Source organism: Chiloscyllium punctatum, chromosome 40, assembly GCF_047496795.1.
Source record: "Chiloscyllium punctatum isolate Juve2018m chromosome 40, sChiPun1.3, whole genome shotgun sequence".
NCBI classification, from domain to species: Eukaryota; Metazoa; Chordata; class Chondrichthyes; order Orectolobiformes; family Hemiscylliidae; genus Chiloscyllium; species Chiloscyllium punctatum.
The window spans coordinates 61,523,855-61,529,505 of record NC_092778.1 but is presented as its reverse complement, the minus strand read 5'-3'; the positions used below and the strand labels follow the sequence as shown (position 1 = coordinate 61,529,505).

The following is a 5,651-nucleotide window of genomic DNA, read 5'->3' as shown; positions in this document are numbered from 1 at the left end:
ATTTGACGGATTTGTACAAAATCATGAAAGATTGTGATAGAGAAAATAAGAAGAAGCTGTTTCCATGTGGCAGTAGATCAATACTCGGAGGCCATAGATTGAAAGTGATGGCATAAGGAAACAATTTCATCTAGAGCAAGATATTGTGATCTCGAATGCACTGAGGAAGAGGTGATAAAAATCAAAGTGATAATGGTAGCATGGCAATGAGGAAAGAGTTGGGGAAATGAGACTGGTTGGACAGTTCAACCAGAGAATTGATTTTTATACTCGTGTTTCGGTATTATAGTGATTGTAACGAGATCAACCAGATGGACCTCATAGAATATGAGTTCCCTGATTGGGGTTGTGAATCTGGTCCAATCAATGAGTCCTGGCTGACAGATAAAAACAGGAGTAATAGACATCCTGTTCACTCTGAGAGCTGGCTCAGAGGAAGCTGGATCAGTGTCAAGGACTTACCTCGGGTAAAGAAATGGTGACTTGGTAATAAGGTACTGGCCTCTGTGGAGTTATTTCAGGTTTCATCCTTGTAAATCTTTTTGCACCACCTTCAGTGTCTCTATAATATGACATCTAGAACTGCACACAGTACAGTAAGTGTGGTCTTACACAAGTTCAATATGGGCTTAGCATAACCTGTCTATTTTTCAGTTCTACAAAGTATTTACTCTAATTCCATTTCTACATCCTTTTCCCATATTTTAAAATATTTATCCAATTCACCTTTAATGATATAAGTTCTGATTTGTTTTGCAAAGTGGGACAATAATTAGGGGCAAATTCTCCCCTTTTACACCTAAGTACAAATGATTGCCTGTGTAGAGTGCACAGATGAAAATGAAGCAGGCAAAATCACACACCAGCTGGTTGTGCTCTTCACTCTGCGCAGGCATTTATTTACATCCAAGCAGAAGACAGGAACATGTGATTTTGCATGTTTCAATAATCTTTTGTATAAATACATGGAAGTGAAATTTTGTAGCACCTGAAAAAAGATATGATTTATTGTTGCAATACTTTGTGCTGCTTATTAATTTAAGTGGTAGTTGTGTGCAACCCAGTTCTATATGTGCCATTCAGTGGCTGCTTGTCTCACTCAGCTGGAGCCCTGAATTTGTGTGAGCATAGCACCGCTTAAAACCAAAAGAAAAACAGAAAAGACTGGAAACACTCAGCATTGCAGATGGCACTTGTGGAGACAAGCAAAGTGGAATTTTCTCATTTGCAGTTAAAATGTGATGGTGAGTGCGTTTCATTGTGTCTAGTCCACTGTGAACCAATGACACATTTTCTTGTATTATCTTCAGTTTTTTACCATATGAATTATGCATGCAAAGTGTTGGATGTTTTTCTTGGGGAACCTCATACTGAGAGAGGCAGGAGTGCTCAGAACTTTCCAGCTTCCACACTTCTGAGACATATTTAAAGTGCACGCCACTTCAGACATTGCAAGCTAGGAATGACCCCTCACATTGTGTTGCTTGAGTTTAATCACTGAGGAGAAGTCTCAGTGGAAAGCAAAGTCCCAGAGGTCTGGAGATGGTGGAGAGGAGGTCAATCCTCTTCCCACAACAATGCCCCCAGACCTAGCCATATTGGATGAGTGCAGTATCCCATGTAAAGCTGGATGCCCAGCAATGCCATGAGAAGGTCAGTGTCTCCTGAGCTTTGCAAAGGCAAATGCCTCTATCTTCTGTTTGTTACCTCACACTCAAAAGGCCAGCATTCACTTTAACATTACCACTATATATGAATCACACTAAGGCTGCATCCTCAGTGTCACTGCATCATGTCCACTCAACACTCAGCCCAACCATTTTCAGCTGCTTCATCCATGACCTTCCCTCCATCATAAGGTCAGAAGTGGGGATGTTCGCTGATGATTGCACAATGTTCAGCACCATTCGTGACTCCTCAGATAAAGATCTGGACAATATCCAGTGGCGAGTAACAAATATCAGGCTATGATCCACCAATAAGAGACAATCTAACCACTATCCTTGATATTCAATGATGTTACCATCACTGAATCCCCCACTATCAACATACTGGGAGTTACCATTGACCAGAAACTCAACTGGACTTGCCACATAAACTTAGTGGCTAAAAGAGCAGGTCAGAGCCTAGGAATACTGTGGCGAGTAACTCAGCTTTTGATTCCTCAAAGCCTGTCGTCATCTACAAGACACAAGTCAGGATTGTGATGGAATACTCCTCACTTGCCTGGATGGGTGCAGCTCCAACAACATTCAAGAAGCTTGGCACCACCAAGGACAAAGCAGACCGCTTGATTGGCACTACATCCACAAGTGTCTACTCTCTTTACCACTGACACTCAGGAGCAGCAGTGTGTACTATCTACAAGAAATTATACTGCACCATGGATTCTCTGGCAGCACCTTCCAAATGCATGACCATTTTCATTTAGAAGAACAAGGGCAGCAGATACATGGGATTACCATCACCTGCAGGTTCCCTTCAAAAACACTCATCATCACGCCTTGGAAATATATTGCTGGTCCTTCACTGTCGCTGGGTCAAAATCCTGGAATCCTGTCCTAATGGCATTGTGGGTCAACCCACAGCAGGTGGACTGCATCAGTTCAAGAAGGCAGCTCATGACCACCTTCTCAAGGGCAATAAAGGATGGGCTATAAATGCTGGCCAGCCAGCAGTGCTCACGTCCCACAAATGAATAAAACAAATTTGTACCCCCACCTCATCCTCTGCAACTACTAACCCTTACTGCCCTTGGCAGTTTCTACTCACTCAATGGGACACCTGATATTCTGTCTTATTCGTTCATGATCACTGTAGGCCCTTGCATTGATTTCCATTGTACTTAATCCCTCCCTTTATGTCATTTCAGGAAAATGTACCCACAAATGGTACCGAGTGGTCCAAGACTGATTATGAATGTGAAGAGAGTTGTGGAGGATATAAGTTACTCATTCCCCATGAGGAGAAAATAATTGAGTTGGCCAGAGAAGAGCAGAACTGCTAATGCAGAGTTGGATTACACAAATGGGAAACCAACCCAATAAGGTCCATTGTGCTGTGCTGCTCTCCCATTACACCCAGTGCTAACTCATTCTTCTCACAAGCTTTTATCTATCTTATTGAACTAATAATCTCTCTTTTCTCATGCAGGCACTAGCAGCACCTAGCCAACTACCACAAAGTGGCCAACAGCAGTGACCCTCTCCAAAGGAAGCCACTAAAAGGTCAGAGGTGCACTGACAAATGTTCATCTAAACCTTCTACCAACACAAAGACTAATCTCCATGGATACAGGCACAGGAACAGGAACATCAGACAGGTTTTCCAGAGACTGTTGGTATGTTTGAATGAAGATTGGAGGAGTCCACTAATGTCCTCAGTACTGAGTTAGCTCTGGCCTGTGTACCACCTGGCTGCCTCCATGGAAAAGTTGGCAGTTGCCTGGGAGACATACATCTAGCAGAATGCAGTGTCAGCAGATATGTACATGGACTTGTACTCCATTGCATTAGCTAAGGTGCTCAATGCCATTGGCAAGTTGAGAGGTGGATGATAGCCCTTGACCTCACTCCAATTGCCCCTTTCTCTGGGGACAGGGTGATGTCATTTGGCACCCACAGGGTGGATGACTGATATATGCACCCCAGAAGCTTCTCAGGGTGTTCTAGTGTCTCACTTCTCCAACTGTTCTCCCCCTGCATCCCCCCTCCACACACACACACACGCATGTGCGCACTTGTGCACATGCTCACACACACACACACACACATACACACACAGTACAAGCTGAAGAGTGTGAACCTTCTTCTGGGCAGGAAGTTCTCCATGCCCAAACGAACCAGAAGAGGACTGCTGAGGTCTTCTACATTAAGCAGGGCAAACTTCACAGTTGGCTTCCTTCATCCCTGCTGTGGAAGTTATGCTTGAGTCTAAACCGGGGAAAGGTGATGAAGAGGAAAACATACTGAGCACTCATCTGTGGCATAGGCCCTACATCATTGTAAATAACGTGTCAGCTTTGATTTATTTTCACTTGGACAGTTACAATGTCTGCTGTTTTGTAATTATCATTGTTGGACCTGGTTAAGTCACTCATGTGGGAGATGGACAGCCTTTGCAGACATCCCAAAGATGAAAGAAGTATCAATTGCCAAGCATAGCTCATTTTTCTCAAGTTATTTACTAAGATATCAAATAACCGCAGACAATCAGAGATCCCTGAATCATAACATTGAGAACTGCACCCAATGTGTTATACTTTAATTTGGACAACACTGAGGCTAAATGCAGTATGAAGGGAATGTGTTAGAGTCTGGGTGCATACGTTATTCCACATTTACACCCACTTTATGAGTGAGCATGTGGAATCTGTGATGATTCCACACATCTGTAGAGAAAGTTAAATTCTATTTATGAACATTGACATTCAAGGCTAAGAGATGTCCAATGAACAGCTCACATGCTCACTGTCACACACAACACACTGGTCTGCCAAGAAAGGTTGCATAAAACACTGCCTCTTGCAGGTTCATTGCTTTTATAGAGGATGCTCAAGCATTTCAAGGAAATCTAACAGTCTATGCAATACATATATATGTCATTTATGCTGGATTTTCAACTAGTGGCATTGATATTTTCTGTGTATGTGAAATATCTTAATAATTAATTTGTAAGCATTTCTGTAGCCATGTTGAGCTATATCAAAAATAGTATAAGTAAAAGAGTTCCCAAGGCTAATGGATGCTTTTTATATTGGGAGGTTTTAAGAGTGATCAGAATAGACAATGATATCCATAAGGCTTCAAGTAGAAAGCCTGTCAGTTTGTCAATTTTACAGAAATCTTGGCTGAAGCTGGATGTGAAAACAGTTGCTCTTAAAGAAAGGAGAACATTTAGAATTGTTAATAAAAAGATCACCTCAGTATAAGGAGTTTAATTTGATGTTCCAGACAGGAAGTGTTTGGTTAAAATAGGGTTATTTGAAGCTGAGAAAACCTACACTCACTTATATGATGGTTCAAGAAATAAACAATCAAATTCTCAAGACAGGGAATTGAAGCCGCAGTAAATAACCCTTATAGATGTGAAAGAAGAGGGAATTCTCTCGAGTGTGAATACTGTGAAGAACTGCTTTTAGGATTGATGAGATTGTATGTATTGTGTGTTTCAAAATCTTTTAAACTTGTGTTATTTGTAAACAATTTGATTTTGTCTTTCTTAAGTTCTTTTTGCATAATAAACTTTTTTTTAGTTAAAATTAGATCTGCAGCGTTGCATGCTTGTGTTCTGTGAAAGATCATACAATCAAAACAGAAAAAAAGTCTATCAAGCCAGATTTCAATCGGGATCTACCTTATCCACTAATAACATCAGTTGGGATCAGAACAGTATTCTGATACATGGAATGATTACCAATGATAGAAGAGTCAAATGATAATTCCTGTCAACCCAGTGCCTATTTAATGCTCATCACTCAGTTGTCATATCCTGACTTATACCGTAAGAATTACTGCATGTTAGTGTGATATGCTATTAGCATGCTGTATCACTGCTGTTTTTTTCTCTAATAGGCATTTAGATCAGGTTATGGTATTTTTAATCAACCTGTTCAGACATGTTATCTATTATGGACCAGACCAATTACCCTC

At 41.2% G+C, this 5,651-nt stretch overlaps 1 long non-coding RNA gene across 1 annotated transcript; it reads left to right on the top strand.

Moving 5' to 3' along the window:
- Positions 1-1,108: 1,108 nt before the first annotated feature.
- Positions 1,109-5,160, top strand: LOC140464679 (uncharacterized). The gene is made up of 3 exons (XR_011954959.1): positions 1,109-1,244; positions 2,873-3,048; positions 3,154-5,160. It is a non-coding gene; the product is annotated as an uncharacterized lncRNA (long non-coding RNA).
- Positions 5,161-5,651: the final 491 nt, after the last annotated feature.